Consider the following 11211-nt stretch of genomic DNA (forward strand, 5'->3'; position numbering starts at 1 on the left):
GTGAGTTGTGGTTTGTTTTAGGAACGTTTCTTTTATCTCTTGTATAAACCAGAAGTCCTGAACTCCTGTGGAGTCCTCAGGCGTTTTAAAGCTCTCCTTTGGCAGCTGGAAGGGGTTTAATATAGCAATGAAACTCTCCAGACAAACAGCTGTTTACTTAAGTCTGTGTACTTCATTCCTCTATAATTACATCCAAGCAGTAAATACCCCTTTAGCATTTGTCCACTGATTCCCACACTTATTAGTAGCCTGATGCCATTCACTGAGTCTCACTACATTTCGTTACTTTAAGGTTCCAAACAGCATTAAAGGTGAAAGCAGCTGCATTGATAAATACTTATTGCTTTTGGTGGGAATCATATAATACATTTTTAGTTTCTGATTATTTTCTTTTACTGATGGATGAATTAAACAACCACTTTTCAGTTTTGTCCTCTGGGGTCATTGGACGCCTGCTCCAGCTTACCTGACTCATGATTGCAGTGACCTCCTGAACTGCAGTAGAAAACTTTTAATCACTAATTTATTTAAGCAGTGTGTGTGAAGGCAGTGAAACGCCTGCAGCTGGGCATGCATTACTCAGTATTTTCAGTAGTATTTAAATACAACGCAACTGTTCAATCACATCGAAGGCTTCAAACATTCACGGCTCGTAAATCCCGTTGCCACAATACGGCCTGATGCTGGGATGTAACCTGACTGCTCACACTGTGTGCACACAGCATGCCGGCTCTTTAATCCAGGACTGCAGAGAGAAAGAAAAATCCCAGTTAGGAGACTCGCCTGAGAATGAGAGAAGGCTCAACTAAAACCACAACGCTTCACTGGCAATCTTTGCCTTTATGGCAACTGACGCTTCATCAGCGCAATACACTCACAAGGTTTGAGGAGCTGCATTTCCATTAACCAAAGAATTACACAAATTGAAATTGTAAAGGTGAATTTGCTTGATGGGAATATGGCAATGTAAGAAAATAAGCTGTTGTTTTTCCATTAAAGTTTTTGTTCTGGGTTGAGGTGCTTTTTCAGTGGTATCGAAATATTTGTATTATGCAAAACTGCAATGGAAACATTTTTTGCATCACACGAGTCACGTGATCAGCAGCAGGATGTTACTGCTGGCAAAAACCACAAAGATGACAGGAAGTGGCAGGAGGATGATTTGTTTTGGTTTTTTCCAGCAATGAGCAGCTGGCTCCACCAGAGCTCTCACAGCATCGCAGTTTGTATAACGTTGTGTGTCTTTCTAACGTGTTGAATCTAAAGCTCTTCTATAAAATCACAGATTACAATTTACCCAAAGCGCTGCATACGTAGCCTCTTCTGAGAGTAAAGGGCTTGTTGCTCCATCATCTCAAGACTCTGACGTCCCATTGGATAGATATCCATCATTACCAAGACTCTTAATGACTCATCATGTGGTAAAGCTGATCCTAGTGCGATTTGCATTTAATTTATTTAATGGAAACACAAAAACTTGTGTCTTTTTGCCAATAGTAGAATAGCAGCAAAGGTTTGCGCACATTTGTAATATATATCGTATGTGACCATATGATGTCTGACCAGGAGCCAAAGTGTTGATCAGTTCTTGTTACTGCCTGTATAAACTACCCATGATGACATCATGGAGCATGCAGGGTCAAGCTTAATCCAAATTATCACACGAAAGGAAAATCAGCTCAAAATTGGCCAATAACTGTAGTGTAAACCCGACTTAAATCATGTTGAACAGCGGAAAACCCTCAGCCTGTAACCATGTGCAGTAAGTCACCATTCTGAGCATTATCTGGAAATATGGAAAACAGACGTTTGCAAGAACAGCTGCAGGTGTAAAAAAATGACAGCTTCAAGTAAAAATATATCAAACAAGAAACATTTACATAACATTTAATAAATGGTTATTTTAGGAAACTGGAGGGTAAAGGGCAAAGCTTTGCCTCAAGAAATAAGTGGAAATCATCTCAAATTTAATTTAGATCTGGTGTTTTGTCCTCAAACTGTCTATTGACGTGAGCCAGAAAAAAGGAAGCAAGTCATTGAGTTAGAGAAAACAGTCTTAAAAAGACACAACAAATACAGTCCTTATTTATTAAAGAATGGAGTGATAATGTCATCAAACACAAACCATAATCAAAAAATAAAATAGTCTGAAAGATTTCTAAATTCTCAGGATTGTTTTAGCACACACATTGTTTTCAATTGTTTATTTTTTACAATAACATCCAGCTGAGATAAAATATTGAACATTTTTATGAAATAAAATAGTTACTGCTGTGTACGCAGAGCATTACAAGAACAAAGAACGGCTCTCAGTGAGGCTGCAGTCCTGTCGACCTTAGTAAAGATCCGTCCAGAAGAATCGGATCGTTCCTGAATGTCTTTGGTCACAGAGTTGTCCCATATGTGCAACACCTTAGTCAACACCTCCACACAATAATTCAGCGGATGAGTGACAACTTTTTTTCATCGCAGATGCAACATGTGTGTCTGTCTGTACAGCTAGCTTAGCTAGCATCACGTCCACAGATCTTACCTTTCTTTAAGCTTTCCCTCCAAGTGACGCTAAAAGTTGGACAAAGTCCCCACCGTCTGTGAAAGCGAAGCGCTGCTGATTTTACATGTCGCCATATCTTATGATTTATGCAGCGATATTATATTACTGACGATTAGACAGACAKCTTCTCCTGCTCAGAGGAAACCACTGCGCATGTCTTGGAGCTCCGCGTGCGAGTAAAGGTGGAGGCGATGGGTGACAACAGACACGCAAGTCACGTTATTGCTTGGATTTTACCACCTTAAGTCCCTGAACTTCACATTTTAACAGAAAAAAAGCTCAATGCGACTTGGATGTAACGAGTAACGCGACAGTTTTGTAGAAATGTAGTGAAGTAGAAAGTATAGATACTTACTGTAAAATGTAGTGGAGTAAAAGTAGAAAGTATCCACTATTAAATTTACTTAAGTGCAATTTTTGTGTATCTGTACTTTACTTAAGTGGGAAGTAACAAAGTAATTGTTCTTCATTACTTCCCACCACTGGTTACCAACACGGACTGAACGGCTTTGTTCTCTTCCTCTGCTGCCGTTGCTAAAATTACAGGACTCTAGTTTAAACTCAAAGTTCAAATTTTATAAGAATATGTTTTATATTCTTAGCATCGTTCTAATAATTCATCACTTGAAACGCAAAACTTGGAGTAGGCAAGAATCTCTGATACCGTTTCTCACAAGACTAGCTGCGAAAACGAACTTAAAAAAACATCTAAAAATAGACAAACATGCATTTTTTTCAGTTCACCTGTTCGGATACCCGAAACCGTTTAAAGAAAAAAAAGAATCAGGAACTTCCAACAGAGAAATAAGCCGCTTTTAATTCCTCTGGTGCAGCACTAAGAGACTGATGGCATTAAGTTGACCCGTTCAGGTTTTGGATGAAAGGCTACTCTGTTGTTGGTCACAAAGATTAAGATTAATGGTCTCCCTCAGAAGGTTCTGCCCTAATTATTCTGCCTCAGCAACAAGAGCCCGGCCCTTTTAGGAAGGCTTTAAAGTGGAAAAATACTGGCCACCGTCGGAAAGCATGTGATTCCCTTTAATATCTCACTTTCTATTTCTGCTCATTTCTAAAGGTGAAAAATCCACAAAAGCATTTGAAGTTTAGACTCACTTCCTTTCAGGTTTTGCAAGAGTGAATGTAATAAGTTTTATTTACAGCACACCTTTGTTTTTACATTGTTAACACAGATGAGCACACTTCATGATGATGTTGACCCTTGATTTTTCATAGAAACAGTAAAACCCATAACAACTTCTAGGGAATTCCAGGTGTTCATTTCAGAGGGCATTGCTGGCAACAGCAGCTTGTGTTGGGTAACATGGTGCACTGGGAGGCAGAGTTTAGGTCAGGGGTGTTTTTACACAACCTAACAATGCTTTTATTGGATTCCCCCATGTTTTAAAAATCACACAAAGGAATTTTAATCTCATGCAAGTTCTACTCAACTGGAGGTTAAAAGTTGTAAAGTTATCTCATTCTTCCCTGTCCAGTGGGACCCTGTAAAAATGAGCCTGTATAAACTTTAGATAAGAGTCGTGTAGAAAAGCTGAGCTGGTCTTCACCGACTCTAAATGCTTTGATGGATGTTAGAGAACAATGGGAAACAGCAGCGCACCATCCAGCCAACATGCAACACTCCATGATCTGGTTTCAGGGGGTGTTAAATGATCAGGCAGGCTGGTGTGAGTCGCCTGGGATTGTATGGCAGAGCCTGATACTGACAGGGAGAGAGTCTGCTGTGAAAAGTAAAAGGAAAGATAATTGGTTTGAACTGGCAGGAAAAAAAAACCTGAAGCAGGATCAGTTGCCAAATATGACGTCATCTCACACACACACACACACACACACGCACACGCGCACACACACACACACACACACACACACACACGCACACACACACACACACACACACACACACACACACACACACACAGCGGAGAAGCGTTATTTGATCCACCCTTGTAGATCTTTTAAGTGACTTCTGTTCTTTTTTCCATCACCATCTAGTGTAGAATTAGTTTGTAGGATTTTTATGATGCTTTTTTGCAGAAATGCAAACCAAAGTTTCCAAGACAAATCTGGTCTTTAATTTCCTGTATCAATCAAATTGAATGCTTTTGTCTTGATGCAGTTTGTCCATGTTTAAATGAGGTTATGCATCTATTCAGGATCATGTCCACCTAAATATTCTGCATGTTTGCTTATATTACAGCCTGATTAAGCATCACATTTTCAAAGGCAATGGCTCGTTGCGTCATGCGGATTGCAGGAATAAAATGCTGTCAGCAGAACTTGATCTTTGTGCATTTTGCAGGGTAACGTGTCATTACGGTCTTTTAAAGTCAGACACAAGCTCAGGCAACAGGAGACAGCAAGAAACATGGAGAGGCTATTTAATAATGAAGCAAATGAAAACTTACCAGGATGATGGTGAAGCACAACGGAGAGAAACTATGGAGGCAAGTTTGTAATATAACGATGAAGTGCAATGGGAGAAGCCAGAGGGAGAACCATGTAAACCAGGGAGCTTAAATACACTGACAGAGGAGAGAGTGAGAACCAGACGGGTTAATCATGGAGTCGGCTGGGGAAGAGAGAAGGGAGAGCAAAATGAAGGAACGACAAACAGCTGGACAGAAAACAGCTGGCAGGCAGAGGAGAGAGAGAAACATGAAACAACTAGAAACAGTAAAGAAAAGAGAAATATATCCAAATGAACTAAAATAAAATGACAAATCTAACTGCTGATTATATTCTTGGTCATTTGATGGATTTTGACTGACTTTTTATCTTAGTGACTTGAGAAGCTAAACTTTAGAGAATGATGAGGAACAGAAAGACACACAAGGATTAAAGATGACATTAGTTTCCTTTTAGTTTTACATTTTTTCTCTTGATAACATCACCAAGAAATCTTATATAAAGAAATACATTTCTGCATTTCAATTCCAAAAAACTCAGATTCCTTAACACAACAAACTAACCTGCTATTTAAACGTAGATCGCAAAGGCATCATTTATCTGAGCTAGGTCTGTGACTTTACTTGCAAAAACATGAATAAGTTGCTAAATAAAAATCTAACATCATCGTCATATAATAAAACAAGTTGAGAAAAAGGCCTGGCGAACAGGCGGTCTAGTTTTATGGTACAGATTTACTGTGGGAAATTCCACAGGCTGATATTTCAGGATAAAACAATAAACGCCTGCAGGAATCAAGTAATGTTGAGTCTCCCGTTCTGTCACCTGAGACGGCAGCATCATAATGGCTTATAAGAGTAACGAGATCATGACTTAACATCCCCACAAGCTGGAAGCCAAACAAAGATCAAAAAATGTTTAAGTCGTAATTTTCACTGTTCCTCTTCCTGCGAAATGTGTGAAAAAATGTAGAAACATGATAAGAAAACTACCTGGAGAAGATTAAAAACACCTTTTCTTCACAGGTATGTAAAAAATTAAACATGGTTTTAGATTTTTATATCAATATGAAAGAAAACAGGTTCCATTTTTGGCTCACTTTCAAAGGTTCTGCATTGTGGAGAACCAAACCGAACGAAGAAGTTTTTATGCTTCTTTAATGTTTTGTTCTTCTTCGTAATAATATTTGAGATAAATAACAATTGAGGATCCCTAGTGATTTGTGACAGACTGTCACCTGTCCAGGTGGATAATGGATAATGATTTGTGATTTAAATATCAAAGCCACCCATCCTACTCTCACCCTGGTCCTAAAGCGAAGTCATGGCCCTTACTAAAATGTCTAACATTTCAAACTAATTTTAGCTGGAATTTTAGCCATCCATCCATTGTCTTACACCCTTGTCCCTTAGTGGGGTTAGGAGGTGCTGGTTTCTCTCCAGCTAACGTTCCGGGCGAGAGGCGGGGTCACCTGGACAGGTCACCAGTCTGTCGCAGGGCAAACAACCATGCACACACGCACACACACACACTCACACCTAGGGAGGATTTGGAGAGGCCAATTAACCTGATAGTTATGTTTTTGGACTGTGGGAGGAAACCGGAGTACCCAGAGAAAACCCACCATGCACAGGGAGAACATGGAGACTCCATGCAGAAAGACCGGGGCCGGGAATCAAACCCAGAACCTTCTTGCTGCAAGGCAACCGCTCTACCAACTGCGCCACTGTGCAGCCTGCTGGAATTTCAGATAAATATAAAATATTTCTTCCTTTGTAAAATGCTTTGTCGTTTGATGATTTTTCCTTCATATGAATTACTACAAGTATAAACTATATTATTCAAATTGTGAGCATACATGTTTTCTTAACAGGTCTATTTTTATGAAAATATTGTGTTTGGAAATGCTGCTGTACGTTTTGCCTCATCTCATCACATCAGTGTGAGACAGATGGATCTGCATGCTGAGTGATGAGCTAAAAGGTTCTGCAGTTCTAAAATGTACATCTGATGTAAATGTTTGGACCTCCTGATCTGATCCGTTCAGACTTAATGCTTAACGAGTCGATCAGCATTGTAACTTTCTCCTGCTGGGTAGATTAGTAAATCGGTCCAGGACCCTATAAGGTGATGGAGCTTCTGCAGTCTGTAGGAGCAATGGCAGGAATGTGTTGCCGTACGGCGATGACAGCTTAAATGCACAAACACATACAATCACAGTCACATCCAGGCCCAAAGACGTCAGCAGCTTCCTGGAACGTGTGACAGGGACACATGCTCCAAACTGTCCTCTACTTTTTCCCCTCAGGAGGATTTAAATTCATTTTTTCTCTCATGTGAATGTGTGATTAGAGAATCGTTGCTCCAGTAAAGCTCAGTGAGACATCCAGACATGACTGCCAGATTACTCCGTCCCATCATAGAAAGGACTATGATTTCAAAAACGTGTAGATTTCATTTCTTTTTTAACGATGTCCTGTCCAGCAGAGTAGTAATCACAACAAGAAGCCGAACAGATTTACTTTGATAAGTGGATTTTTACCCTATTGGTCCTTTGCAGTTATGTCTCTTGACCAGCATTGAATGGAGGGACTGGGATTGTTTTCCTGTTACTTTTGCCAGTATAGCCGTGACTTGTACTTGTTCAAGTCGAGCTAATTTGTCTAACCAGCGCTCCCAGTTGGGACTAATAGACTCATAAACTGACTCATACTTTCTCCCTCCTGACGCGTTTGATTTGATCAAATTCCCGTCTTTGCCTGAATTCATGGCACATAATTTCTACCATCAACGACATTTTCCGTCACACCAGAGAAGACGTACAATGTACAAAAGCCAAGATGCTAACTGGGTTTTCTGTACATGCTAGGCTGCATGTACTGATGGTCAGTGGCGCAAAAAGTGGGTATGCAGCGCATGCAACGCATAGGGGCGCAGCACCAGAGGGGGCGCCAAAACCCCGTCTGGAGGGGGCGGCGCGCCGATGATGTTTTCCCGTACACTTTTGCGCGCCTTACGCTCCTTCACCCCGCGCACATAACGAATTAAATGTAGCGAGTTTTGCCCTTCACGTATCGTCGCCTCGGGGAAGGGGGTGGGGTGAGGGGTGAGGGGGAGGGGGGGTGAGGAGGAGGAAGTGAGCGTCACTCCTTCATCCTGACGTTCCTTCTCTCCAGGGGGGGGCGCCGATCTATGTTTTCGCATCCACCTGAATAATGTGTAGTTGCGCCACTGATTATGACGACATACCAGAGCCACCCAGTGGCGCAAAAAGTGGGGTATGCAGCGCATGCAACGCATAGGGGCGCATACGGGGGGCGCGAACGTATGTTTTCTACGCTCCTTCACCCTGACGTACCTTCCTTGGGGCGCCGATTTATGTTTTCGCGTCCACCTGAATAATATGTAGTTGCGACCCTGCTGATGGTGATGCATTATCTCCATGGTTACCAGAGTTTAGACATGTACCTTCTCATTACTGCTAACCATCATCATTTTCTATCCTCATTAAAAGGTTTATGATAAACAAGTTTGGTTTAAATCCTTGTCTGTGCAGCCGCCTGCACAGACAAATCATGTTTTGTTTGTATTTAAAAAGATAAAAACAAAACATGTTTATGTTTGATTAAAAGATATTTCATTGTGCAGATGTTGGTTGCTGAGCTGAGCTGTCAAACGGTGCAGATAGAGATTATTTTTTAGGGTTAACATGCCTAATTCATTATCTAAGCCCTTTAATATGCCTGATAATGCCTTTAATTGCTTCTAATTTGTGTTTTTACTGAACACAGTCAGACTGAAGGTTAGAGCTCCAGTGATAAGAGGCGTGTCTGCAGACACACACTTCTGTTTGGTGAGCCGAACTAAACGGCACAGCAGCTGCAAGGTCAACAGTCAGAGGCATTAATGTATCTGCATAGCTTCTTCCCTTTGTTATAAATAGATTAAACCTCATTTCTACCAACTCAGTGAGTTTGAACTTGTGTTCAGGATGACTAAGCAGATTGATCTTTGCTGCAGTTTGATGCTTAATTATATATTGGGAGTGTGTGTGTGTGTGTTTTATTTTTCAGGTTAAATGAGGGAATACATTTCTATCTTGACAGCAGGCAGAAAGAAGACCATCTTTCCAAACTTAATTAATAGACTAAAATCATTTTAATCGTACCAGAATAAATGATAATATCACAAAAAACTGTTTTTAAAAACAGACATGGGGGCTTTATGGAAAGTTTGAGGTTTTCAAATGGTGACTTTAATCTAAAAAGGGGAAGCATATCCTAATTTATTAAATATGAACAGATGCATCTGCAGCTCCTTCTTACACATGTTTGTGATTTAAGAAAACAATTTGTTTGAATCTTTGTGTTTAGTTACATTTTATGACAAAATTCTGAAGTTTATTTATGCAGAAGGACTTTTGACTTCCAATTCGTTTCACCTGAACTTTTCTTTACATGCTGATGTTTTGACACGGCTGATCATCAGACAATGTACAGCATCTGTTGGCAGGACAATATGTGATTAGAGCTTAAAAAAGATGTTTCCTAACAAAGGACAGACCTGCTGTCTGCAACAAATGAAGCAGCTTAGTTTCCTAAATATATCTGTCCTGTGTTGAACTGCTGACAGCGTCGCTGCTCTGATTGGTAGTGATGGTGCATAATGGCTGCAAGCTCTGAAAATAGAGTCATTTGAAGTTAGTTGTTCATGACGTCTGCGGTTAAATGAGCTGAGTTCCTTTAAAAGTACGTTTTCTGTCAGTTTGACAGTAAAAAAGCAGAGTGCCTGCTGCTGGAGTAAAAAATGACAGAATCTTATTTATTTGTGTTTTATTGGATTTTGCTTCTATATGTTCTTATGGTCCATTTTGCGCTCAGCACACGTGGAAACCCCTATGATTCACAGCCACTTGGTCGCTGTCTGATTTGCTGCTCCTGCTCTTAAAATCCTCAAAACACAATCAGCTTCTCCGTCTCCTGCTCCTCACATGACTCGACTCGTTCACACCTCTGATCAGCAGATCGCTTTTATTTCCGTTTTTAACTTCTGCTTTTTTTTCTTATGCTGCTTGTTTTTGTTCTCTATTTCTGTCCGGTGATGCCGAGTTTTCTCATGTGTGCAAACGCTTTTCTGTGATGCTACTGGCATAAAATCCTGTCAATAAACTGCAGTTGACCTTAATAATTCCAGTTAATCTAAGGAAAATGCCACAGAGGCTTTTAGATGCACGTTAGTATTCAAAAATGAAGTTATTGTTAATTTATTTGGCCCAAAACACTATAAGAAAACATACTAAAAAACTTGCCTCTATGAACAAAACAAGTATATCATACATTTTTTCAGATTTTCTCTTGGAAAAATTAACATCATATTTGAATTTCCAGATAAATATGTAGATTTTAATTTGGCATGAATATATATATAATTACATAATTTGGTATTTCCCAGTGGGTAAAATAATTCAGATATAAAACAATTAATGCTTTTACTTCCAAAAATCTAAAGTATGTAATGTGTAATCAAGTCCAATGTTTAAATCAGAATTATAGTGTGTTATTTCACATTATAATTCATGACAAAATGCTACAGATGCCATTATTAGTCCTTTCAGCTGCTAGAAGGAGTTTATGGATGGATAATTTTATGTGTTTTTATCAATATTTCAGTTCCCGTCATTGTAAAAGTTTTTCCTGTGAAGACAGAAACGTGTGTGTTGTGGAAACACGGCTTCTCCCACGTCACCCTGAGGTTTCTGGCTTACGCTGAGTATCAGATTAGTGTGTGTGTCTGTGTGGAATGTGTTTGCCGATACAACAGGCTGCTGGCTGAATTACTGTAACCTTCACACTCTGACTTTCACCTTCTCGCTCTGCTGATGGCTGCACCTGCCTTCGCGGGCGTGAAGTGAGGGAGATTTACGATACGGGGAACATCCTTGTGCCTCGAAAGACAACTCAGTCCATTTTTTTTGTTGTTTTATTTGGTGGTGCTGCGTGATTTTTAGTGTGTTCAGTCAAATAACTAAATCATAAAGACCAAGAAACTAAGCCAGGTGTATTTCTATATTTTTATAATTAATATTAAATATTTTTGTTGGTCTGATGTAATATTCTAATCTTTAACGTTGTATTTTTATTGACTGTAAACAGAAAGTCATAGTTAACAGAAATAAATGCTTTTAAACATCCGTCTGTGTGTATTTAATCTTTGTGTGATTTGAGCTCATGAAA

Source organism: Poecilia reticulata, linkage group LG5, assembly GCF_000633615.1.
Source record: "Poecilia reticulata strain Guanapo linkage group LG5, Guppy_female_1.0+MT, whole genome shotgun sequence".
NCBI classification, from domain to species: domain Eukaryota; kingdom Metazoa; phylum Chordata; class Actinopteri; order Cyprinodontiformes; family Poeciliidae; genus Poecilia; species Poecilia reticulata.